At 46.5% G+C, this 27,952-nt stretch overlaps 1 long non-coding RNA gene across 1 annotated transcript; it reads right to left on the reverse strand.

Annotated features, from left to right (window-relative positions):
* Positions 1 to 462: 462 nt before the first annotated feature.
* On the reverse strand, positions 463 to 27,952 carry LOC125945579 (uncharacterized). Its single transcript, XR_007467024.1, has 4 exons — positions 27,782 to 27,952; positions 25,192 to 25,300; positions 14,506 to 14,613; positions 463 to 555 (listed from the first exon to the last, which is right to left on the reverse strand). It is a non-coding gene; the product is annotated as an uncharacterized LOC125945579 (long non-coding RNA).

Below are 27,952 nucleotides of genomic sequence, written 5' to 3' on the forward strand. Positions count from 1 at the left end.
TGCCTGTGACCATTGCGAGAGAGCCAGAATACACTTTATTTGCACCCGTCAGAGAGTATGGGTGATCGGGGTGAGACGCACCCCCCCTTTCACCAGCTACCCCCCCCCCCCCCCCCCTGATACGTCGGCAGGAATCAGTTGGCTTCCGGCGGTGGCCTGGGCTTGACCGATAGGACTTGTTTCTTTGCTTGTTCTGCCCGGCTATGCAATGCGAGATTGTGACATTGCGGGCCCTGATTTTGCTCCGACACTTTAACCGGAAGGATCTAGTTTCCTTCTTTAGCCTCGAAGCTTTGCACGGTGTTTTGGCATATCTAATTCCGCATTGCGAATGAAGCTTCCTACGCGAGCGATAGGGCTTCGAATGCTGCGGTGATACGTAGCTTTAGGAGTGTCCCGCTGTAGCTCTTACGCAGGTAATACGAATAGCGCATTGTTACTGCGACTGGATCCTTACCAACGTGTCGCGGGGCTTGATGAGCCGCGACCAGGTGTTCGGCCATATAGAGGCGGCCTCCCCGCCATCTGCAACCTTTTGCTGGACATGGTAGGTTTCTGGGATGGAAAAACAGAGTGGCGGGAAAACATTGTAGCGCTGTTTTTAACAACCTCCGGAAAGTCTTTCGCGAGCGCCCTAAATGTTCCTACGCTTTTTGTTTGCTTATTTACCTTTCAAGGCTGATAAAGAAGAAGAAAGACAGCGATATTGTGAATTTTAAAGTCGGAAAAATTCAGGAAGCTGTAAGAAATGGCCGTAGTATGAATTCATTGAGAAGAAAAGTTGGCATGGCAACATATATGCAATGAAAGATAATCTGGGTAATCTCACCAGCAATTTGGAATGACACGGTAAAAGGAGCGGAAGGATTCTTCACTTAGCAGTACCGTCCCCAGAGCAGCCGCACAACCTTCATTGGAAGCAGCGATAAACCGGATACAGAGGCTCTTTTACTAGCAAGACATGTCTCGGGAGAAAGCGGCAGAAGAGAGAAAAAAGATGGATTTGACCAAAAGTAGAAGAGTTATTACGTTTAAAAAGCTAGCGGCCCTTAACTCGCAATGACTCACGACTTCACGTGTATCAGAGAGCGTGAAGAATGTCAGCATTAGACATTCATAAGAAGGGAGATGTTAACGAATTGATGAAAAAGAGGCCATTACCTTGCTTTCAGTAATGCAGAAAATATTCACCAAGCCCTCTCGAATAAAATCAGCGCCACACGTCATTTGAACCAAGGAATAGAACAGGCTGGCTTAAGGAAGCGATCTTCTAGAATGGATAACATTCATGTCTGCAATCGTGTAATTGGGGAAATCTACGGAGCACAATCAACCTTTCTTTATGGCGTTATAGATTATGAAGAAGCATTTGATTCAGTAGATATACAAGCAGTCATGAAGGCATTGAGTAATGAAAAAGTACAGGAGTAATAAAAGTACTCAAAGTTGGACGAGTTGGTAGCTATTAATCTTGAAATATATGTGTGCAGTTTCCCTCCAAAAATAAACTGAGTTGCGAGTCAGCGCCTGTCTGTCACCTTCGCCTAATTGTCCTCGTTTCTTGTGTGCGCGCTGCAGTTTCAATATGTACAGGAGTAATACCCAGATATTTTAGCAAATATCTACAGATATTTCCCAGCTGCGTCGGATCTGCACGAGGACAAAATTGGCGTAGGTTGCGCTCGAGTCGCAATGCTAAAGAGACAGCGTAGCTGTTGGGCACCTAGCTAGTCCTGACTTTTGGGCTAGGCTAAGCACTGCCAAGTAATCCCCAGGATTTTAAGGAATTTTCTGGATTGGCTATTGATTGGCTATCAATTGGTTATGAATGACTGACTAAGCTTAAGTAGTCCCAACCATGCTTATCTAGACTTAGCGGGGCATGTGCTTCGGTAGTTCACTGGGGCATGTGCCATTGCGCTTGGACTGCTTCTGTACAACCGCGAGAATCGCCCACATTTTTGGATTCAACACATACATTCCGGCTGGCTTAAACAGCTCCGCTGTTTAAGCCGGCCTGTTTTGCAAAAGAGATGTAACGTGAAGACTGACTGTCTGCGGAAGAAGGGGATTCCCCGGCAAGCTAGTCGACGAGTTCATCTAGCGTCTGCATTTCCGGAAGAAGTTCCATCTTCCAGATTTGCCCCGAGCTAAGCCGATATCTTCTGACTACAAGACCAGCACGGGGAACACGATTGGACACTTAGTGTTCATATTCATTTTGTAGTTGACGTGTTGGACTCTTAGTCATCATCATCATTATCAGCCAGAAAATATAGTTTCCTGGACCCTCCACACCCATATCAGTATTTATTGTAGCGTCTCTTTCTGAGCGAACAAGTTCAGGAGAGTTACATCGCGGCTTTTGTTGCTTTCTGATGTGCCACCCGTTAACTCCTGGGTATTTCAGTCAGCAGCATCCCGCCTGTCGAAGCAATGTGTGGTTTTTTATGCACTGTTTGGCTTTTCTGTACTGCGTGACTCGCTGCTGCTGTGGCCGTGGACGCCTCTCAAGATTCGTTTATACAACATTTAGCTCTGACATTTACCGCTATACTTCATCATCATCATCAGCCTATATTTTATGTCCACTGCAGGACGAAGGCCTCTCCCTGCGATCTCCAATTACCCCTGTCTTGCTCTAGCGTATTCCAACTTGCGCCTGCAAATCTCCTAACTTCGTCAACCGATCTGGTTTTCTGCCGACCTCGACTGCGCTTCCCTTCTCTTGGTATCCATTCTGTAACCCTAATGGTCCACCGGTTATCCATCCTACGCATTACATGGCCTGCCCAGCTCCATTTCTTGCGCTTAATATCAACTACAATATCGGCTATCCCCGTTTGTTCTCTGATCCACACCACTCTCCTCCTGTCTCTTAACGTTTGTCGTAATATTTTTCGTTCCATCGCTCTTTGTGCGGTCCTTAACTTGTTCTCGAGCTTCTTTGTTACCCTCCAAGTTTCTGCCCCATATGTTAGCACTGGCAGAATGCAATGATTGTACACTTTTCTTTTCAGCGACAGTGGTAAGCTCCCAGTCAGGATTTGCCAATGCCTGCCGTATGCACTACAACCCAATTTTATTCTTCTGTAAATTTCTTTCTCGTGATCAGGGTTCCCTGTGAGTAATTGACCTAGATAAACGTACTCCTTTACAGACTCTAGAGGCTGACTGGCGATCCTGAAATCTTGTTCCCTTGCCAGGCTATTGCACATTATCTTTGTCTTCTGCATATTCATCTTCAACCCAATTCTTACACTTTCTCGATTAAGGTCCTCAATCATTTGCTGTAATTTGTCTCTATTGTTGCGGAATAGGACAATGTCATCTGCAAGCCGAAGGTTACTGAGATATTCGCCGTTCTGTATGTGTAACTACCTGGTGTGAAGAATATAATTTTGTTGTGTTGAGAACTCCGGGCTCTGACTCGGTCTTTGGACAGAAACCGGCGTTAGGTGGCGGACCAGAGGGCCCATTACTAATTGTCCTTGCTTTCATGGGATTATTTTCGAAGGCTGATAAGTCGGCTTTGGAGTTTGGTCCGGCGTCTGCGCCTCGTTCACGGGGTCTGTGACAATCACACAGGGACGGCCTTGGATTGAGGTTAAATGGCGAATATCTTTACAACGCTATCTTTGCACATGGCCTCGTCCTGTTCAACAATGCTGGACATGCAAATGATGTTTAAAGAAGAACAAAAATGGGTTGGGGTGCATACGTAAGGCATTGCTACAACCTGACTAAAAGCTTATCACAGCTGTTGGGAGCAAAAAAAAAAATTAAAACTTGCGCACTCATTGAATTCTACCAGTGCTAACTTATGGGGCAGAAATTGGAATTAACGACCGCGCAAGCAGTGACGGAACGAAACGTTTTAGACGCTTCGTTAAGAGACAGGAAGAGAGCGGTGTCGATCAGAGAGCAAACGACGACAACCGATGTTCTAGTTGCCACTGAAAGAAAAAAAAAAACGAAAATGGTGCTGCGTAGGTCATGTAGTGCGTAGGACGTGGTGGGCCATTAGAGTTACATAGTGGGTGCGAAGGGAATGTGATCGTAGTCGAGGATGGGAGGAAATTAGGTGGGGTGATGAAATTAGAAAATATGCCGGCTCATGTAGGAATCAGCTAGCGCGAAATAGGGGTAATTGGAGGCCCCTGGAACGAGCCTTCGCCCAGCAGTAGACATAAATATAGGCTTTAGCTGCTTCTGCTGCTGATGTTGATATTGATGATTTAATAAATAAATAATCAATTATTGCATTTATAAAGGTGTTTATCTGGCAGAGCACGGAGCAGCGCAACGTCGACGGGCAGGGCAGTCACAGCTTCCAAGCACGAGAGCCGTTGCGGAGCGAGAGCGCTCGACCCACTGGCGGCTAGAGCCAGTAGCGCTGCATCCACTAGCGTCTCACTTGTTCGCTACAAATTAATTATTTAATTAAATGATTTCTCTATTTATTTATTTAGGTATTGTAGACGCCACATCCACTCACACAGCATTACAATGGTGGGGAGATATGACAAAGCTAACACAAAAGGAATCAAAAGACAATCACGGTAGCAAACTTTGCAGAACAGGCAGCCACAACGTTTTCTAAAAATACAACAAAACAAAAAACAAGCGCAAGCGAACTGGAGAAGTACGGCTCTTCAGCATTTCCGGTGCAATTCATTTGCAGTAACACCCTTTCGGAGCTTTGCACTTCCATACTGTTCGCTATATCAAACACCTGTTCGGGCATGCTGCACGAACGCACTACCGACGCCTGTATCTTAATTGCTGCGCGTACCCACGACCTCGTGGGCTGCTTTGCAGGCGGTTCATTTCTCGCTTTCTAGCATTTCTTTCCATTAAGTATAGAGGTGACTTTGACAAAGCTTAGGGGGCCTACCTAGTTTGGTTACACTTGAACTAGTATAGCCCCGCAAGCTCTCGGCAATATATATATATATATATTGCCGGTGTCAGGCACCACTCCATGCTTGAAAATGTAGTGGACTGGAGTAGGATTCGAACTTACGACCTTCAGATTTGAAGCCGGGTATTCTACCTCTGCTCCACGCCACCACCTCATCTTCATCAGCTTCATCAAAGTCACTCCCTCACCAGAACAGGAAGTGGCCTCCCTGGTGCAGTATTCGGCCAATACCTCCCTCGTGACTCCGACAATTAACCCATGGCCCTCAGTCCCCAGTGGCTGCGGAGCACCTGACCAAGGCGGTGGTCAGACCTGCTGCGCAGCAGACGGTGCTAAGAATCTCTGGGACCGGACAGGCCGCCAATGGAAAGTGAACCTGGCAACGTTCAACACGCGCACCCTCTCCGAGTGAGCCTAGCTTAGCAGGACTATTTGAAGAATTATCAGGCATTGCCTGGGATAATATTGGCCTTAGTGAGGTTAGAAGAACTGGTGAGGCTTACACAGTGCTGACTAACGGCCACGTGCTCTGCTACAGAGGTCTTCCAGATAAGAGAGAATCCGGGGTAGGACTTCTACTCCATAACAATATAGCGGGCAACATTGATGAATTCTACAGCATTATAGAGGGGGTAGCAGTCGTCGTAATAAAGCTGAATAGGAGGTACAAAATGAAGGTAGTACAAGCCTACGCCCCAACCTCTAGTCACGATGACGAAGAAATAGAACAATTTTATGAAGATGTTGAATTAGCAATGAGAAAGGTGCAAACTCAGTATACTATAGTCATGGGCGACTTCAATGCAAAAGTGGGGAAAAGGCAGGCTGGTGAGCAAGCAATTGGCAACTACGGCATCGATTCTAGGAATGCAAGAGGAGAGATGTTACTAGAATTCGCGGAAAGTAATAGGCTACGAATGATGAATACCTTCTTCAGGAAGCGCAGCAACAGGAAGTGGACCTGGAAAAGCTCTAATAGAGAAACAATTAATTAAATAGATTTCGTACTCTCTGGTGATCCAAGCTTAGTGCAGGATGTAGAAGTGTTAAGTAAGGTAAAACGCAGTGACCATAGGTTAGTGAGGTCTAGGATTTATCTCAATTTGAAGAGAGAAAGAGTGAAATTAGTAAAGAGGAAACAGGCGAACCTAGAGGCAGTAAGGGTAAAAGAAGCCCAATTCAGTCTGGTGCTTGCAAACAAATATGCAGCTTTAGAAAAGGAAGAAAAAGACAACATACAGGTAATGAATGAAACCGTAACTAGGTTGATCTCAGAAGAAACAAAGGACCTAATAAAGAAACGACAGAAGATGAAAATCTCCAACTCAAGAGATCATGATACTTAGTAGCGCAAAACTCGAAATAAAAGACAACATTGAAAGGCGAGAGGAAAGGAAAGACGAGCGCTACACTCACAACTGTTTATTTCGAAGCAAGGCTTGCTATATATACACAAACATACGCATGCGCAAACGCAGAAAACACACAAAGGGCGCCACTCAGCCGAAGGCAGAGTAGTCACATTATATGCTTAACAATCTCATTTCCGAATCATAAAGTGTCACGGTCGTTTGGCTAACGCATGCTAGACCATTGATTTGGATGCGGTAGGCCTCTAACAGTTCACGAGCGGTTTTGTTCTTACTTTTGCCTAGGATCCTGACATAAAAAACTGCGGTTCAGAGTTGGGACAAGACCTGCAATGCGCAGACAAGTGCGCGGTGGTATCCTTCTTTAAAATATTTGCGTGCTCGCTCATTCGGCCGTTGACGCAGCGCCCCGTTTGCCCAATGTAGCTCTTGCCACACCTGAGGGGAAGGAAAAAGGAGGAAAGAGACGCCTACTTCTGCAGCCCTTAAGGGAGCACGGCGCAGAACGCGCGTTTGTTCTCCGCCGTGCGTTCACTCCCCGTGAATAGCGCGCGTCCCTCGCGCCCTTTCACTCGCACATACAGCGTTCGGCGGCGCGCGGCAACGATTTCATCTCTATTGACGTCATACGGAACCTCACGGCGACGGCGACGGCGACGCCGACGGCAGAAATCTGCTTTGGAGTGTCCATATAATTGCTATCGCAATAATAAACCATTCCAGTGGAACAATGCACGTAACGCTGAACGTGCTGTACTGTGCACCAGTTTGTAGCCCCACCCGTGATTCGCGGGCAGCGATGGGCCAGCTTGTTCGGGGCGGAAAAAACCACTTGGTACTCCGTAGCCTGTTCGCCACCTTCTTAAGGTTGTGGCTAACCTTGTGAAGGTACGGCACCACTTGTGCCTTTTTTCGAGCGTTGCGCTCGACTTCATCGCCCACCTTCGGCTTTTTGGTGCTTCTGGAGCAAACATTCCCCTACGGACTGCAACACCGAGCCAGGGTAGGCGGCTTTTAAAAGCCGCTCAATCTGATCGTCAAAACTCGTCCCGATCCTGTGAACGCACGATTTCTTAAGCGCAGATCCCAGGCAGGTTGTAGCGATCCCTCGTTTAATAATTTTCGAGGGCGCAGAATCGTAAGGTAAAAGCTCTTTCTTAGCACGTGGTGAATAGCTCCAACAGACATGTTGTTTTAAATAAAATGTCACAGTTTCGCCCTAAGGGCGAAGCAATGAATGCGATAGCAACACAGCAATGTCATACGAAGTAAGGTGAGCGGCTTTGGTAGCAACAACACGCAGAACTGTTGTCGACGCAATCGGCGTTTTGCCCGCGTTAGCTCAAAATGCGTGCGGCGTTGGTGACTGTTGCTGGAGCCTCTGATATAAATAGGCACTTGGTGCCGCAGCTAAACGTCGCCTCCCTTCCCTCCCCCTCCCCCACGGCCTCTCGCGCGTCTGAAGAAGGCGCGTTTGCTCTACATATATGGTGATTGTAAAGGAGAAAAGAGACGCCTACTTCTGCAGCCCTTAAGCGAGCACGGAGCAGAACGCGCGTTTGTTCTCCGCCGTGCGTTCACTCCCCGTGAAAGACGCGCCCCTCGCGCCCTTTCACTCGCATATACAGCGTTCGGCGCGCGGCGACGATTTCATCTCCAAATGACGTCATACGGAACCTCACGGCGACGGCGACGCCGACGGCAGAAATCTGCTTTTGAGTGTCCATATAATTGCTATCGCAATAAAACTTCAGGTTTAAATCTAAGAACTGCAGCGTGTTGTTGACCGGAATCTCGTGCGTAAAAGATAGGCCATTGTCATAAAGTTTAAGAAGGCCTAAAACTGTGCTGATTTCATCATTGTCAGTAGAGCAACACTGTTCGTCCAAAAGGATTAAAAAATCGTCTACATATCTAAAAACTTCTATCGCATGCGTTTTCTTAAAGCAGTTGTCAAGGATTATATCCATTTCAGAAAGAAATAGGTCACATAGAGAGGCGCTAAGCACGAACCAATACAAATGCCCTTCTTTTGTAAGTAGAGTTGGTTGTCAAAAAGAATAAAAGTACTTTTGAGATAGGCTTCTAATAAGGCCAGAAAATTGTCAATACTAAGACCAATTGCAGTCTGAAATTCCAATTCACCACGGGCATCTATGCGTGCTTTGATAGCAACAAACAATTCGCGATGCGTTATATGTAGAGTAAAATAATTCTTCTATATCTACAGAAAGGCCAAAACCAATGTTACGATTATCACGCAAAAAGCTGACGATGTCGTCGGAGTTAGTAACTAAAAAAGGATCATAAACTTTTAGTTGCTTGAAGCAATTCAACAAAAAACGGCTGGCCTCGAGTCGCCAAGTGCCACGTTCACTGACGTTCGCCCTGAAAATGATATCCGGCTTGTGCATTTTTGCACTAACACAGCAAGCAAGTCTTTTTTGCTTTTTTCTATGTTTTTTCTCAAGTTCTTTAGGTTGTTATCTTCGCAGAAACGAAGAAAAGTTTTCTTCACGCAGGATGTCCGGACTTTTTGGGGGGCGAAATTTTTGTTGATGGCAATGACAGCTTTGTCTTTAAAAGTACCTTTAGGTAAAACACTGAAGCCGCCTTCTTTGTCTGCTTGCGAAAGGCACAGATCTTTTTGCTTGAAATAGGTTACAATACGCCACGTGCTACAATACGCCACGTGCAATTCACCACGTGCTAAGAAAGAGCTTTTACCTTACGATTCTGCGCCCTCGAAAATTATTAAACGAGGGATCGCTACAACCTGCCTGGGATCTGCGCTTAAGAAATCGTGCGTTCACAGGATCGGGACGAGTTTTGACAATCAGATTGAGCGGCTTTTAAAAGCCGCCTACCCTCGCTTGGTGTTGACGTCCGTAGGGGAATGTTTGCTCCAGAAGCACCAAAAAGCCTAAGGTGGGCGATGAAGTCGAGCGCAACGCTCGAAAAAAGACACAAGTGGTGCCGTACCTTCACAAGGTTAGCCACAACCTTAAGAAGGTGGCGAACAGGTACGGAGTACCAGTGGTTTTTTCCGCCCCGAACAAGCTGGCCCGTCTCTGCCCTCGAATCACGGGTGGCGCTACGAACGGGTGCACAGTACAGCACGTTCAGCGTTACGTGCATTGTTCCACTGGAGTGGTTTATTTCATTCCCCTCAGCTGTGGCAAGAGCTACATTGGGCGAACGGGGCGCTGCGTCAACGACCGAATGAGAGAGCACGCAAATCTTTTAAAGAACGATACCACCGCGCACTTGTCTGCGCATTGCAGGCCTTGTCCCGACTGTGAACCGCTGTTTTTATTGCGATAGCAATTATATGGACACTTCAACCGGATTTCTGCCGTCGGCGTCGCCGTCGCCGTCGCCGTGAGGTTCCGTATAGATAAAATCTTCGCCGCGCGCCGTATGCCCCAGCGGAAGCGTGCGGGGACGCGCGCTATCACGGAGAGCGAACGCACTCAATCTCCCACGCGCAAGCAAGGAAGCGGAAAGCCAGCGCCGGAGGGAGCAGGGGGGGGGGGGGGGGGGGGGCACTTCTCTGCCAACAACCGCGCTCGTCGCTCGTCCGCACAGTCTCTTATCTCTCCCACGCGCAAGCAAGGAAGCGGTAAGCCAGCGCCGGAGGGAGAGGGGGGGGGGGCGCACTTCTACGCTGCCAACAACCGCGATCGTCGCTCGCTCGCACCGTCTCTTATCTCCACACGGCTCTGACCTTTATGGTCTCAGTTTCCGTTGAAGCGATAGACCGCACGTACGTTCGCCGCTGCGGCGTATCCGCTTGCTGCCAGAGTTTTGACGGTCGTTGTCTGCAGTCATTCAGTGTGAGCTATTCATGTTTGTTTGTGCGCGCTCACACCACGCTTGTTCATTCAGTTAGTAATAGTCGGGCCACATTTTCCAACGCACGCTACACATGCAATGCTGTCCAGATCGGCAGTGCCGCGCTACAGATGTGTCCCTTCGCACGCGCTGCCCACGGGAAGCGCTTCTCATCAACACCACCGTTTCACACGCGCCTTCTCGTGGTCATCGAGTCTCTCGTCATGTCGGTCTACTTACGCCGCAGCACACCTCCTTACTTAATCAGCTCTTGTTTACTACAATTCATATTGCTACCAAAGCCGCTCACCTTACTTCGTATGACATTGCTGTGTTGCTATCGCATTCATTGCTTCGCCCTTAGGGCGAAACTGTGACATTTTTTAATGTCAGGATCTTAGGCAAAAGTAAGAACAAAACCGCTCGTGAACTGTTAGAGGCCTACCGCATCCAAATCAATGGTCTAGCATGCGTTAGCCAAACGACCGTGACACTTTATGATTCGGAAATGAGATTGTTAAGCATATAATGTGACTACTCTGCCTTCGGCTGAGTGGCGCCCTTTGTGTGTTTTCTGCGTTTGCGCATGCGTATGTTTGTGTATATATAGCAAGCCTTGCTTCGAAATAAACAGTTGTGAGTGTAGCGCTCGTCTTTCCTTTCCTCTCGTCTGTCAATGTTGTCTTTTATTTCGAGTTTTGCGCTACTAAGTATCATGTTCAGAAAACACCAATTTGCCCAAGAAGTAGTTATATTCAAGAGATCAGATCGAATTCGCTGAACTGTCAAAATTGATCAACAAGTAGAAGGGAAGGGACATTCGAAAGTATAACGTGGGAAAGATTGAGGAAGCCGTAAAATATGGACGCAGCATGAAATCAGTAAGACGAAAGCTTGACATAGGACAAGGCAAGATGTATTCACTGAAAGATAAGCATGGCAATATCATCAGCAATTTCGATGACATTCTAAAGCAGTGGAAGAATTCTATACTGACCTGTACAGTGCCCAAAACAGCCAAGCTTCTTCCAATCGAAATAGTTATGAACCGGATACAGAGGCTCCTTCTATAACTAGCAATGAAGTTAGAAGGGCCTTGAAAGACTGACCAGGCGAAAAGCTGCTGGAGGAGATGGAATAATAGTAGATTTAATCAAAGATGGAGGAGATGTCATGCTTGAAAAGCTTGCGGCCCTTTAAACGCAATGCCTCACAACTTCAAGTGTACCAGAGAGCTGGAAGAACGCCCACATTATACTTATCCAAAAGAAGGGAGATGTTAAAGAATTGAATAATTACAGACCCATTAGCTTGCTTTCAGTATTGTATAAAATATTCACCAAGATAATTTCCAATAGAATCAGGGCAACACTTGACTTGAGCCAACCAAGAAAACAGGCAGGCTTCAGGAAGGGACCTTCTTCGATGAATCATATCCATGTCATCAATCAGGTAATCGATAAATCTGCGGAGTACAATCAACCTCTCTACATGGCTTTCATATATTATGAAAAGGCATTTGATTCAGTAGAGATACCAGCAGTCATAGAGGCATTGCGTAATCAAGGAGTACAGGAGGTATACGTGAATATCTTAGCAAACATCTACAAGGATTCCACAGCTACCTTGGTTCTCCAGAAGAAAAGTAGAAATATACCTATCACGAAAGGGGTCAGGCTAGGAGACACAATCTCTAGAATGCCATTCACTGCATGCTTAGAAGTATTCAAGCTCTTAGACAGGAAAGGCTTAGGAGTGAGCCTCAACGGCGCATATCTCAGCAACTTTCGGTTTGCAGGTGACATTGTCTTATTCAGCAACAGTGGAGATGAAATAATCGACCTTAATCATGAAAGTGTAAGAATTGGGTTGAAGATGAATATGCAGAAGACAAAGATCATGTTCAATAGCCTGGCAAGGAAACAAGAATTCAGGATCGCCAGTCAGCCTCTAGAGTCTGTAAAGGTGTGCGTTTATCTAGGTCAATTACTCACAGGGTACCCTGATCACGAGAAAGAAATTTACAGAAGAATAACATTGGGTTGGAGTGCATACGACAGGTATTTCCAAATCCCGACTGCGAGCTTACCACTGTCGCTGAAAAAAAAAAGTGTACACTCATTGCATTCTACCGGTGCTAACATATGGCGCAGAAACTTGGAGCGTAACAAAGAAGCTCGATAAGAAGTTAAGGACCGCACAAAGAGCGATGGAACGAAAAATATTAGGACAAACGTTAAGAGACAGGAGGAGAGTGGTGTGGACCAGAGAACAAACGGGGACAGCCGATATTCTAGTTGACATTAAGCGGAACAAATTGAGCTGGGCAGGCCATGTAATGCGTATAGGATGGATAACCGGTGGACCGTTAGGGTTACAGAATGGATACCAAGAGAAGGGAAGCGCAGGCGAGGTCGGCAGAAAACCAGATCGGTTGACGAAGTTAGGAAATTTGCAGGCGCAAGTTGGAATACGCTAGAGCAAGACAGGGGTAATTGGAGATCGCAGGGAGAGGCCTTCGTCCTGCAGTGGACATAAAATATAGGCTGATGATGATGACGAAGTATAGCGGTACATGTCAGAGCTAAAAGTTGTATAAACGAATCTTGAGAGGCGTCCACGGCCACAGCAGCAACGAGTCACGCAGTACCGAAAAGCCAAACAGTGCATAAAAAACCACACATTGCTTCGACAGGCGGGATGCTGCTGACTGAAATACACAGGAGTTTATGGGTGGCACATAAGAAAGCAACAAAAGCCGCGATGTAACTCTCCTGAACTTGTTCGCTCAGAAAGAGACGCTACAATAAATCCTGATATGGGTGTGGAGGGTCCAGGAAAACATATTTTCACGTGGGCCGGCGCATTCAAGTGTCGTCAAGCGAGCAGAGTGACCGCCAAAATAGTTCTCAGCATATCTTCTCAATTTTGATCCATGCAGCTAGAGGTTATGGGGTGCTTTGCATGCAACTAGGGAAACAAGAACCGCCAGTCGAGACTCTTCCTTTGTCCGCTTCATATCACCGTCGGCGCGACGTCGGCAGAACGGAAGCATAGCGGTTGGATGAGTGAAGCGAAGCAGGCGCGTCCTATTTCTGTTCTCTAAAACGCGCTGCCGGCTCTTGTTACAGCTTGGTTTACACGAGCGCTAGAATTCGCTACACTTAACGGTGTTGCTGATATGGTGTTTAGGAAAAACGACTGGTTCACGGCGTTCGTTCGTCAGACGAATAAAAAATGAAAAAGATGCATGGTTTCAAATTCGCGAACCCCTTTCTTTAGCCATGCAGGAAAGCAAGTAAAGTTTTGGTTTCTTCAAGTTTTCGAGGAGCATCGGCAGAAGGGGTTTCGTGAATGAATTCGGGGGCTCTCAAGGGCACGCTATTACGTCACAGCCGTGTGAGAGACGATAGTGCGAGCGTGCGAAGTGAAGAACAGCTCAAGGAAACAACAGTCAGCCAAGTATTTTTGTTCGCTTATATATATACTCTACGGTCCACTATCGCAACATCAAGATCAGCATGCTCACGTGTAGTAGATGTTAATCAATAAGAAAGGACAGGTATCTCCTTAGGAAGGAGTGAAATTGAGGGGAGGCTTACACATTCGTGGCTGCTATTATGGATGTGAAAGGCTTCAGTAATAAGCCGTGCACGTTCATTGCGGTACTTTCACAAGACGCTCAAATCTTTTATAAGACGGCGTGAATGCGGCTGCATTCATTGCAATGCATTGGCAATTGACCATCTATAGTCTGTGTACGGTCATTGACGCAGCACCCGGTTTGACCGATATAGAAACGCTTGCATGGAAGAGAAATCTTGTAAACAACACCGTAACAACACTAAACAAACAGTTGCCTGTGCACCTTTTTGCAACTTTTTTTTTTTTTTTGTTCCCGGTCACGCGATTTATTTCTTGGCACACGTAGGCTACCCAACCTATTCCGGGCAGTAAACCACTATCACTGCTATAGTAGTGGATTATATATAAGCTAACTGAAAGAATAAAAAGACTTATAGTTGTTCGTCAGCGCTGCAGTCCGTGTTCTTCTCTGCGTCCTGTCGTTTAGCGCTGTTTCGTGCTCGTAATCTTAAATCTACCAGCCTAAATGCGTGCCCGTCTTGTGTGTGGGGTTTACTTCCCAGATTTTAAACATTAGTTCAGGGCTCTCGGTTAATTGTCACGCACTGTGGTTCTCCACCAAAACGGTGCTCTTCCATCTATACGTGCAAGAGTGCTTTTTCTACAGCACGCATTTGCGTCGGCAGAAATGACATATCCACCAGACAAGACTCCGAGGTTGAGAATGAACGCACGCGATTAGATGCGAGGATAGCGCTTCTATCGTGACGACATGTTTGAGCAGTTGCTCACCGTTGGGGACAGGTTGCCTCATGGTCAGTTCTGGTCTCAGCTGGCGGGAATGCTTGGCACCCGTTGGGAGCGTAGCGGCAGGGTTCGTCTCCGTCGACATCCATGGTACTGCATAGACAGAGTATAGGCGATATTATATAAATGACACGAACAGTGCATATGCCAGGCAGCATTTTGTAGTGCATGTATCGCTCTTTCAAACCTTCTCGAAAGGTATGGTGCTCACTTCCACATTTCGCATAGTGGGGCAACGCAAAAAGGAATTCGTATAGAGCGCAGGGACACAAGCAAGTGTTGTGCAAACCCCTGCTGCGAAAACTTGCAAATTGGACAGAGTTCTCCTTAAAGGGAGATATTTTCATACGCACGACAGTCGCACGAAGCTGACGGAGTGTCGAAGCGAAGCTTTCTTTGCGTCTTCTCCCTGCGCCACTTGGCGAGTGCCGCCTTGCGGAGTTTGACAATTTGAGCCACTCGCTATGCCCGAGAATAGACAAAGACTGGGTGGGTGCGGTCGGGCATGTGTACGTGGCCATTCGCCAAGAATGGGTGCGATTGAGTCACTACGGTCATGGTAACTGCGTGTCGTGCGTTGACGCGGCTACAGGTGACGACACTGAGCAACGAGAGTGACCGACGGAAGGCGAGCGTCCGGACAACAGACGCAGGTGGGAGCCAAGGCAAGGACCAATGTTTAATTGCGCGGCGGGTAGTGTCAACTCAGCCGGTCACGTGTTCGCTGTACATAGACGCCCCCTGAGCCCCACTAATCATCATCATCAGCCTATATTTATGTCCACTGCAAGACGAAGGCACCTCCCAGCGATATCCAATTACCCCTGTCTTGCGCTAGCTGATTTCAACCTGCGCCTGCAAAATTTCTAACTTTATCACCCCACCTTGTTTTCTCCCATCCTGGACTGCACTTCCCTTCGCTTGGTACCCATTCTGTAACTCTAATGGTCCATTCGGTATCTATACTACGCATTACACGGCACGCCCACTGCATTTTTTTCTCTTAATGTCAACTAGAATATGGGCTATCCCCGTTTGCTCACTGATCCACACACCGCTCTCTTCCTGTCTCGTACCGTTAGGCCTAACATTTTTCGTTCCATGGCTCTTCGTGCGGTCCTTAAGTCGTACTCGAGCTTCTTTTTTACCCTCCAAGTCTCTGCCCCGTATGTTAGCACCGGTAGAATGAAATGATTGTACATTTTTCTTCTCGCCAGTAATAGTTGTGTCCACATTTAAACCGAACGTAAACACATGCTATACAACAAAAACCTGGAATATATATAAATAGCTGTTTGACGTATTTCACTCCCACACAGAATTCGTCCCTCCACAATCATCATACGTGACCCTTGCCTTCCTATATAGCTAAGAGTTATAGGCGACGACGCCGTGCTCGTGTCATTCACTAGCGCTGCTGCTTCGCTAACTCAAACATCTATCGCCTCATTCCAACGTTGCGCATGATCTACGTAATATTCAATAGGAAAGATTCAAAGTGTAATTGCACTCGCCCATAGCTGTGGTGAAAACAATAGAAAGAAATTTTTCAGCAATCGATTGCCAGTACAGTTGACGGCCGTGCCAGGTGCGTCTGCGGTGCGAGCACTAGATGACGATTCGCAAGCGTTGCCGCTACGTGCCGTACGACGCAAAGCCATCACTAAGCCTCGCCCGACTTGTGCATCTGGCAGGGCCGGTATTAATGCGAGCGCTAAACCGTTCTCTGCTGAGCGATCGTCTGCGATCTCTCGCGTCCATTTGCGTACCTGGTGGACATGCTTGTGGAAGTTATGCCGTCACTATTGGCTCGTCCACCAGGGCCTGCGTCGCCGCCGATGCCGTCCCCGAGAAGCGCGTTTGCGCTGCTGCTGATGATAATCTCGGGCAATGGTATATACCCACTACAGCGAATCGGCCAAGAAACAGGCGTCGCATTGAGCGGTAAGACTGAAAGCGGGGAGATGTAGGGGGCGGTGAGCTGTATAGTACTAATGCTAGTACGGATAGTATTGAACCCGGGGATTCTATGTAGCTTTATTATTTTACATTAATAATACTGGAAGGTCGCGAAGAAGCGTTCTGCGCTTCTCTCGTGCTTCGGATGTGTATCGGCTGCATGATTTACGTGTTCTCTCATTTGTACTGCCCATGATGTGCAAGAACTCCCCGGGGAGCGGTTTTTCCACGTGGACGGCATTTCTTCTACATTTTAAATAAATGAACAAGTGATCCCGCCTGTGGTTATCATAGGCTGCAAGAAGTGGCGGTCTTTGATAACCTCATTGTCAGATGTTCTTTTTTAAAATGTCCACTTGCGTTGGACCTTTGTTATGCGATCTCTTTTTTTGCCTCAGATTAGCAGCGAGCTCGGTGTTTTCCTGCCATTCTATTCGTGCTATTGTTGTACCGTGCATGATACTGGAAGGAGACATTACTCAGTCGTTGTTGTTGTTGTTGCCTCAAAACATGGCTCGTACCCACGAGGGGGATTGGCCACACTGGATAAAATAAAACATACACCTAACAACGAACAAAATGGTAAAGGTGAATAATCAAAATTAAGATTTTGGCAACTCCTTAACACAGATTTTAAGATGTCCTATACATAAATTAACTAAATAAAAATTAAGAGAAAACTAACTACAAAAATAAACATAAAATAACATGTCCCACGGTCGGTGCCCTAGCAGCGTAACCTTCCGGATGCTTCAATAAATTTGTGAACAGCAGTGATCATAGAACCCTGACTTGTGCCTAATTGACAGGCCCCAAAAGACAAAATGTTTGGCGTTGTAAGTGCCAAACCCAGATTACTGCTTGGAAATAACAGAAACATTCTACGGAGGGAGGAGAAGCGGTGGCAAGAAAGAAAGAAATGGTCAATAGTCTCCGGTTGATTACAAAACGAGCAGAGGTCAGTGATTGATAAACCGGATCTATGAAGATAAAAATTTAGGCGGGGAACTCTGCAGCGGAAAGTTGACAGCGTCACCTCACATTGGCGTGAAAGGCACTTGCTTGTGTTCCACCGAAATTTTAAATGTTCAAAATCGTCTGAAGAAAGTATGGACGAGTCATGGCAACTCAGCAATAAAAGGCGTTTAAATCTAGCTCCTGTTATAAAAGAGAAATCAGGAAGAATATTTATGACCGGACCATTTAGTGATGTCGAAGCGAGCGAGTCAGCTGATTCATTTAAAAAGATTCCACTATGTCCGGGGACCCAGACAAAGCGGACTTTGGATAAATTTTCTGGGGCAAGAGTCGAAAATATACTCAGTAGGTGTGACTGATTATTGGAAGTTAAATGTGTACAGACCGAAAGCGCATCTGTAACAACTATTACCTTAGAATTCTGTGGACCCAATTTTCGGATGGCAAGAATAACTGCCATAAATTCTGCAAGAAATATTGGAGTGTAATCAGCGAGACGGAGAGCAAAAGACCAGTTGAGTTGATTCGAAAAGATGCCAACACCAGCCTTCTCTAAATTTTGTGATGCGTCCGTAGAAATAACCAAATGAGACGGAAATTGACTAAGATGGTCTTGAAGGAGACCTTCAAGTATGCGCGCAGGAAGAAGTTTTGCGTGTTTTGGAAAAATATCATCAAAAGTGAGTTTTATTTTGTATGAATGAGGTTTTGGAGAAATCAGGCGCGGTCGGCTAACTTGAAGTTTTGATAACAGCGATTGAACAAAAATAACTTGTGGCTGTCGGTAACGTCGCCATCCTGTTCTGAAAAATGATTCTCGTGAATTGATGAAAACGGGTTGCAAATTGGAAAGGGGTGTATCATAAAGCTTCAGGAATGTCAGGACAGTAAGTTGCTTAAATCTGGAATCAAGCGGAATAATTCCAGACTCCAGATAAAGAACATTATTAGCCACAAAACTTGGCAGCCCGAGGCAGAGACGCAGCGCTTGCCTTTCCAGTAGAATTAAAGGTCTTTGCTTGTATGCTGCACATCCTGAAAAAAGAACACAACCAAATTCTAGAATGGGGCGGACGTAAAGCTTATAAACCATCAGCAACGTAGATCTACGCATCCCTGTGTTTTTATTGCTGAACCGGCGCAACAATGCCATTGCACGTTCTCCTTTATTAGCATTTGCTTCTATTTGCTGCTGCCAGTTTATCCTACCATCATAAGTTATTCCTAAGTACTTCAAAGTTGGAACTTGCGGAATCGGCTGATTACGATAATGAAGAGAAATAGAGACAGGATTTGACAATGGAAACACCAGTAGAGCGCATTTCTTTACGTTAAGCGAAAAAGACAGGCCGTCCAGCCAGGACTCGAGTTCAGACAAAGTAAGATTGCAAAATTTGGTATAACGTATTAATATCCCTTGCTGATGAGAAAAATGCAATGCCATCAGCATAGAGATAGAGTTGTACATCCTGATGGATTGGCACAGAAGATAACAAAATATTGAACAAAAGTGGCGAAAGAACTGATCCCTGTGGTACGCCTCTCGTCTGTTTATACGTATCCGACGTCACCCCATCCTTGAAACAAAAAAAATTCTCTATCGAAAAGGAACTCGTATCCAGGCTACTAAATAGTCTGGAACAGAACAGCTAACTAATCGAGAAATTAAAATTTCATGTTCGACACTGTCATATGCTTTTGCAATATCTAAAGTTACCAATGCCGATATATCTCCTGATTGTCCTGCGAGTCGAATGCGGCTTTCTAAATCAACGTGAGCTGACCAAATGGAACAATGAGGCCTAAATCCTATTTGTCTCGAGCACAGAATACCACGAGAAGTAAATTCAAGGAGCCGGACATGAATTACTTTTTCTACAATTTTGACTAGATTCGATGTAAGTGCAATTGGCCGAATGTTGTCCAAGATATATCCGAGGTTTTGTTTTTTGAGCAAAAGCACAATTTTTGCAATTTTCCAAGAGGTCGGAATCCATGTATATTGTAGTGAACAGTTAACTATATTCAAGAGCTCATCTGGGAAAGAGCTAAACAATAATTTAATCATAGTAATGGTGATACGGTCCGGTCCAGGAGCCGATTGATGTGCAGATAAGATGACATCGGATAATTCTGTCATGGTAACTTCTACAAATTCAGATGTTGAAATTTTGAACCTCCTCGGTCTGGGACACAGCGAAGAAAAGTGTGCTTCAAGCCCTTTCGCGATATTATTTAGCGAATCCGCCGCGTCTTGGGGGATAGAACAGCAGAAAATGACCATACGGACTGTTGAACATCTTTATTGTTGCGTAAGAACCGAAAAAGTGCCGATCTTCTTTCTGGTTTTGGCAAAGACGTATGTAGTGCATTTTTTTGTTCATCTTTAGCTATCGCCACAGTTCGTTTAAATAGTCAATAGTCAATAGCCATAGTTCGTTTAAATTACTCAGTCCCTGACCGTTTATTCCATCGTCATCTTCTTTTTCAAGCCGGCCCCAAGCACGCGCCTTCTAATGGCGCTGCAGTCGGCAGTGATGCCTTATATAACATATCCCCTCTTGCAAAAAAAAAAAAAAAATACAAGACAGGCAAAAAAAAAAAAAAACACGCGGTTGTTTGTCCATTACTGCCTAACGTAGTCCTGCAGCTTCTTCGGCGTCTTCTTGTTACGGGCGCTTCTTCTCAAGCGTGCTTCGCATCCCGGCAGATTAAATGAAGCTTGTTGCGTGCGCTCTGCAGCAGGTGGTTCAGGGTTGAAGGGTGCATTCTCATAGTTATCCGCGCTTGACGTGCGCGGTTGTGAAGATGATTTACAGCTGCAATAGCGGAATTATCGGATGCCGGTGACCAGTTCATGACAGCAGAGGTACCGAACTTCATTTTGCTGGGGCTCAATATTGGGGTTAGTTGGACGTCACGTGAATCAAATACGCGCATGGGGAGGAGAGCACGCGTCTTCTCATCTAGCCGTGCCGCAGCTGCGAATGACTGCGCGCGGTTGACGCTTACGCGGCCCGCGTGCCGTATCCAAATGTTGTTAATCATTGGAATGATCAAGGGCGAGCAGAGATGGCTGCTAACTTCGTGCGTGCTTTCTTCCTCCTTAGGCAGTTTTTTCGCGCCCCAAGTGTTTCATATCGCATAGTCTAAGTTAAGAGACAGGGTTAATTGAAGATCGCTGACAGAAGCCGTCCTGTAGTGGACATAAAAATATGCAGATGATTATGATGAAGGTAATTTTTGGAGTCGCGGTGAATCGCATGGTTGTACAAACCGTTCGCCCCGGCTGCCGGCGTTCATCATAATTCCAGCGTTGTGATAGCGACTGCTCGTAATCATCCAGCGAGATATTTACACGATTACATGGTGCGTGGATTTCGCGATGTTTGTTACTTTAATTATTAAGTAAATGTTACTACAATTTATATAGGCGACATAACCAACGTACAGGCTCGTGTGAAGGACGCACTTTCTTGCCGCAATTTAGACGAGCCTTACTTGCAGTGGGCCATTTTATCCAATTTTTCCAACTTCGACTATGAAATCCGCCATAAACCGCCTCGATCGCCTCCTCTCACCATCTGTAGTCGTGTACAACTTTAGAAGGCAGCGGCATTTGCCCCTCAAAGGCGGATGCACCCGAGCGTCCACCAATGGGCATGCTACTCTGACTGACGTCATGAGCAGGAAGGCCCGTATTCCCACCGAGGACATGGCAAAAAAACAGCGTTTAAACCATTGTTACGCGCCAGGTTGCACAACTGGATATCCGCGTGTGCAACAAAGTCGAAAGTTATCCCTTTTTAAGGCCCCGAAAGACGAAGAACGACGACTTCTTTGGGAGCGGAACCTCCATCGGCTTGACAAACCGCTTGACGCCGATTGTGCCATGTGCGAGTTACACTTCGAACCGCATTTGTGCTGAAGGTTCGCTTAATAGCAGTTCTTTGTCTGCACCAGACCACCCATACGTTGTTCAGCACAGCGACTCGAGGCTTACGTGCTATGTGGCAGGCTATGTTGCTAGAAAATGTGTGCTCCAAACAAAGTGCAGTGCATGCATGAATGAGCTTCTGCTGCCTGCATCAGATGGCCAGTCCCTAAATGCTGCTGTTTTCACGAAATCTTGTGATTTCGGTGGTCTTTTGTACCCTTCTCTGAAACTTTTTGTCTTTATTAGTGAACTTGAAGAAATTTTCACTGGTTGTTTTAGCAAGAGTGACTTGCACAAAGATAGTATCTTGGATGTCCTGGCAGTAATCAACAGGAGAAGCATTGGAGGTGTTGGTTGCAGCGAACATTGCAAGCCATTAACTGCTAAGCTGATCAGCTTTTACGTGGTCACACGTATGCATCTCTATATAAAGGGTCTGAACAAGTCGCGGGATGAAAAACGAAGAAGCGCACAGCAGCACCGGAAATTGAGTAGGCTATAAATTGCTGCATTGGCATAAAAAGGATGTCAGTTTTTGAGCATATTTTATTACTCTTAATTTTTTTAAGGTCACCAAGAAGAGAGATGATTTTTCTGAGAAGAGGTTTGTAAGCAAGAGAACGTGCAAACTCTGACGCAAAATCTGAAAATAAAATTTCACCTTGAATCTTTTTGTATTATTAAACCTGTGATGGTTAATTTAGCAGCTTTAGGGTTCTCGGAGCACAATTACTCGAACTAAGCTGATTCATTGTTCCACTTTAGAGTCGGTTTAAACAATTTTGCAACCATAATAACATTTTTATTTATTTAAATGCATTTTACAAAGACAACCTAAGCTCTGCTATTCTGTTTTGTTTTATGTTATATTGTGTATCCTGGCTCTATAATTTTATTCTTTTATCATTTTTAATTGCAAATGTATTGTTTGTATAAGTATGCGATTGTTAATAGGACTTTGCAGTGGTGTTGCCTTTAAACTCTCGAAATCTTGCACTGCTATGTTTCACTGAAGGCGTTTTTCTGCAGCATTACGTATGTGCATTTTTGTGGGTCCTACAACAATAAACGCATTCCCATATTTTAAAATGATAGGGTGCTCTGGAAAAACTCTGCTGTTCTTCAGACAGTGACATTGTCAATAAAGCTTGCTTTTGTTGTGAGTGAACGCAACCACAAGCAACGCGCCCTTTATTTGATTCCAACATTGGTGTTTTACGTGGAACTGGCGGAGTTCTTCGTCTTATATGCAACACATTGCTTTTTTCTTTTTTTTTGAGGGGAAGGGGGGGGGATGAGGGAGGCTTCCGATGTGTGCCGGCTAGCTGGTATCTCGAACTATGAAATCCGCCATAAACCGCCTCGATCGCCTCCTCTCACCATCTGTAGTCGTGTACAACTTTAGAAGGCAGCGGCATTTGCCCCTCAAAGGCGGATGCACCGAGCGTCCACCAATGGGCATGTACTCTGACTGACGTCATGAGCAGGAAGGGCCCGTATTCCCACCGACGGAGGACATGGCAGCCCGCGATTCGAGCTGGGCCTAGTCGCGTCAGTGGGACTATTTCTTTACCCGCGGTGGCAATCGGCCGCTGTGCTTCAGCGATCAGGGCGGGGCGCCTCTCCTGTATTCTTAAGTTGTAAGCGACTTTTTTTATATATAGTTGCGACGCGCGAGAGTACGCTCCGCGGGAAAATTCGCAGTGGAGCGCGATAGGAATCAGGGCTGAACGCTATTGCTTCGCGGGTCGATTAAGAAAAAATATTTGCATTCTATTTGGGGGGTGCGGCTTTTACTCGCATATATACGGGAGGAATCTTCCTTCGTGTAATTGTCTTATGCTTCGCTGTCACTAATACTGCTTCGCCTTTCCAGGTGAAACTGCAGCCTCTTTTCTTTTTTTCTCCGTCCTAGTAATAGCTCTGCTGCGCATGACTGCTATCGATTCTAATTTCCAGTGAATCGGTCTTGGCCTTATTTCGCTTAATAAGTTTATTATATATATGCTTCACGCATGTGGTATTGGATTGTTTGTACGAGGCGCGCGGGCGCCATCACTCGAGAAAAGAAGAGGACGAACAAGTGGGCTCGCGCTGTGAATCTAACCGGTCAGCGCTGCAACCACTGTTGTAAATATAACCTGTAAATAGTTGCTCGTCTTACTGACTCGTCCTTCGCGTAACATTGTGGCGAGGTGAGTAACGGCGAGCGTCGGCGTATAGCCGAGGAGTAGGGAATGAGCTCCAGTACGGCGGCATCCAGCCGGTGCGGCAGTGGCGGGATACATGACCAACTCGGTGGCAGCGGAAGCAGATCGGTTTGACGTCCGGGGTTCGCCATTCAGCAGGATTGCGTGGTCTGAGAGCGAAATACTGGTCATTAAAGGTTGTGGACATGGGAATGGGTGCCGAATCGGGTCGGGTGACAGAGCAGGCGGTAAGGATGCCAAGGTTTGCAATCTCTTGCTGCACAACTGCTTGTATAATGGAAACAGTGCACGGGGGCCGCTTGGTCAAAGGTACCGTCGAGGGGTCGTGGATGAAGGGGGGCCGGACTCGCCGCTTCAATCTCACGGCGAACGATACGCGTCACGTTCTCTTGAAATGGTCGTGTGGCAGTAAGAGCGGAACAAGAGCACGTGGCAGGGGTGTTTGGGAGCCGGGATAACTGTGGGACGACGCGGCGGCTTTTGGCTACCTCGAAGCGGCGGCATTCTTTCACAATGGCGTCGACAGTAGAAACGTCGTTATAGACGAGCAAATTGACCATATTGACGGGCGTTGACCTTATCGACGATCGCCACCACTTGAAGCCAACAGGTAATGGCAACCACAGGGGGAATAACTTGTTCATTTATTTTAAATGTAGAATTGATAAAGAAAAGTGGACGAGAAATCAACTGGCTGCAGGTGGAATACGAACCCACACACTCGCATTACGACAGGTGGCAACGAGATCGTCATTCTATATTGGCTGCGTGCCGTTTTGAGTTGCGAAAACCAGGCCCCACGGTTTTCCTCCCCTCTCACTCATTACATAGCGAGTGTCTCGCCTCCGGCAGCTTTGATGCCTTGAGAGAGCGTGCGAGTGTTGATCGGCCTGTTGCCTTCATCCACGTCTCACGCGACCCCTTGCGGTAGAAAGCATGTCCTACATCCGCCTCCAATGCCGGGAGTGGTAGCACTGGCTAACACTCACAGGGTTACTGTAGTAGACATGCATAAATAAACACCCAAGGAAGTGGACGGTAACACGGCACTGCCATAGCTCTATGGTAAATGCATCGTAAGCGTAATACGAAGCCGAGGCTTCGTATCCCACCTGGGGCTGGTTGTTCATTCGTCCAATTTAGTTTGCCTTAGTTTATGATTTCTGCAGTTTTAAGTAAATAAACTACTGAGTTCCTCTATGATCTCCTTGGTGTCGTGTGATTGTGACTTCGGAAAAGAGCGCTTCTTGATTTCTTTACTCAAGAATCCCAACATGTTCGTAATCGTGAACCAACCAGCCCAAATGCGTGCCCTTCTAGTGTATGGGGCTTACTTCCCAAATTTTGCACGAGGCCCCCATTAGTTCAGGGCTCTCGGTTAATTGTCACGCACTGTGATTCTCTCACCAAAATTAAGGTGCTCTTCCACCTACATGTATACACAGGTGCTTTTTCCACAGCGCGCATTTGTGTCTGCAGAAGTGCGATATCCACCAGACAAGACTCCCGAGGTTGAGAATGCACACACGCGAATAGATGCGAGGACAAGTGTCTCTATCGTGACGACATTTTTGAGCAGTCGCTCACCTTTGAGGACACGTTGCCTCCAGTGCGCTCCTTGCCTCAGCCTAAGGGGTAGGCTTCGCACCCGTTGGATGCGTAACGGCAGGGCTTCTCCCCGTCAACTTCCATGGTGCTGCATAGACAGAATACAGGCGAGATTGTATGAAGCACACAAGCGAGGCAGCATTTTGCAATGCATGTATGGCTCTTTCAAGATTTCTCGAAAGTTATGTTGCTCGCTTTTACATTTCCCATAGCGGTGCATTGCAGAGAGGACTTAGAATAGAGTGCAGGAACACAAGCAAGTGTTGTGCACACCCCTTCTGAGGAAACTTGCAAGGAAGGCGAAGTTCTCGTTACAGGGTGAGATTGTCATAAAGCAGGACAGTCGGACGAAGCGTATACACGGAGTGTCGAAGCGAAGATTTCTTTACGACGTTCTCCCTACGTCACTCGGCGAGTGGCCCATTGTTTAGTTAAACAACTTGAGCCACTCGCCATGCGCGAGAATGGACAACGTGTACGACCGGGTACGAATATCTGTGTACGTGCCGTTGGGTACGTGTGCGTGGCTAATATCTCCAAGAATATGTGCCATTGCGACACAATGGTCATAGTTACTGTGGTGTCACGCGTTGACGCGGCCACACGCGACGACGCTGAGCGAAGAGAATGACCGACGGAAGGTGCAAAGGCTCCCCGGCAGTGCCGAAACCCGCCCCCCCCCCCCCCCCCCCCCCCCCCTTCCTTCCCTCGCGCTCCCGTATGTGTCATTGCCAGGCTTCTTCCGCCCACATTCGAGATTGCGTTTACGTTGTTGCTGACATTTTGAATAATTAGCCCTATTTTGTATAATTCGTTATATAAGCACTACATCAAGAGACGTTAAAATGTACGACTCTGAGGTGAAAGCAGTCTGGAGGAAATCATTTGATTTTCTCATTTTCCCCGTTTCTGAGGCATTTCGAAGGCGCTTCGTGAGACAAGCGGTAGGCTTGTGTTATTCGTGTATTGAGAGAACCAGGTATTTCACGGAACTTCTATCAACAGTCCAAGACGTACTTATGTGCTAGTTTTTCGCCGATTTTCATTTCCAGTATTTTATTATTCCTTTTTTTTTACACAATAAAAACAAGTAATTTCCCCTATGTTTCCCTTGGTGTCGTTTGTTGGCTTCTCATATGATTAATAAAAATCGGGGGCACCTCGGTTCCTTTTCTTCTCGTTTATGTGCTAGTTAGTAATTCGTGACTTGTTTGTTAGCAGCGCTCCTAAAAAAATGACATGGACTCAAAAGAATGAGGCATACACTAAGCGATGGATTTTTTTAGCACATAATTTTTTGTGTGTACGTATGTGTGCGTGCGTGTCTATGTTCCCTTTAACGTGCGTGTCTATATTCCCTCTAACTAAGTTATAGTTAGAGGGAATGTGGGAAATCATAGCGGTAATGCCGAGAACATAGTTAAGATGTGTTGGTTAGTAAGAGCAAAATTACAATTACTAAACCTTCGTATTTTGCCTGCAGAGGGGTGATTAAAGGGTTAACAATATTTCCCCGCCGTTCTGAAAGAATGTTAGGCGGTAGCAATTCCATATTTGCACAGAATGGGAGCCATGGTATGGGTGACGTGTACCGCAAGCTTTCTTGACAAGCGTATTTCGCGAACCGCAGAGGGATTTTGCCCAATGTCCTGAAGGAACTCCACGCGCCAGAAAGTTGACATTCTGAGGGAATTGGACCGTATTACGCGCGATGCGTGGGAAAAGTTTCTAAGGGTGTCAGATAATTACAGCCTCTGGGTAAACATTATCAAGCAAGTTCACCAAAGCGTTATATGCATGTTATCAGCTATGTTTCCTAGTGTCCCGAGAGAACTGCACATCTCACCAAGCTTACATTTGACGAGAACAAGAGTGGGCAGGTTATCTGTGACATGTGGTGAAACGTCAGCATTCTTGCTTTAATTATAATTTAGGAAATCAGTACTCAATCCTCATTTTCCTCATACGAAGTTCGTAGCTGGTTTCACCTACGAACTTCGGCTGTTGCGAAACCTACCTCAACATTTTTCGTTATTAATCGCACGCATATTCGGCGCATGAATAAGGAGAAACACATTGAATGCATAATTCCTTTTAAGAACGACCAATTGGTACTGCTTACGCGTCACATAACTGCACGATCCCGTAATGGCCAATTTCTGAAATCAGCACTGTTAAGATAATACTACAAAAAGCTGTATTTTACATGCCGTTTTATTATGAAGTCCGGCAATGTGAAAGAGGGAAGCGATACGCCTTAAAAACGTATTCCTAGATGTGCTTGCTTTCGAAGCACCAGTCCGAAGCGCCCCTAGCTCCGCCGCACCCCCCCCCCCCCCCCCCTCATCACCCTCGCCTCCGCGGCTTTTCCATGCGTACAATACTCGAGCGCCATTATTCTAAGTAATTATCAGAAACCCTAAGGTTTAAAGTATGACCTCCGAGACCTGGGAGCACGCGATGTCCGCGCGTGAATTGAGATCTCGAAGGCCTTTCTTTGTGAAGTATAGGAACCATCGACATCCGCGGGGGAGGTGGTTAAGAACGCCACAAACGCCCGCTTACTGACCTTGTTCCTGAGCGGGGTTTCCTCGACGCCGCTTCCTTGCGGATGCCTCCGTTGTCGAGGGACCCCCAAGACAACGCCGCCTGTGAGTTCGAAGCCGTTTGAAGCTCGAGGCGGTTGCACCATGGAGCGTCGGTCGGCTGTCTGTGGCGGCTGGGGCCAACTGAAACCCGG

Source organism: Dermacentor silvarum, chromosome 5 (genome assembly GCF_013339745.2).
Source record: "Dermacentor silvarum isolate Dsil-2018 chromosome 5, BIME_Dsil_1.4, whole genome shotgun sequence".
NCBI lineage: Eukaryota > Metazoa > Arthropoda > Arachnida > Ixodida > Ixodidae > Dermacentor > Dermacentor silvarum.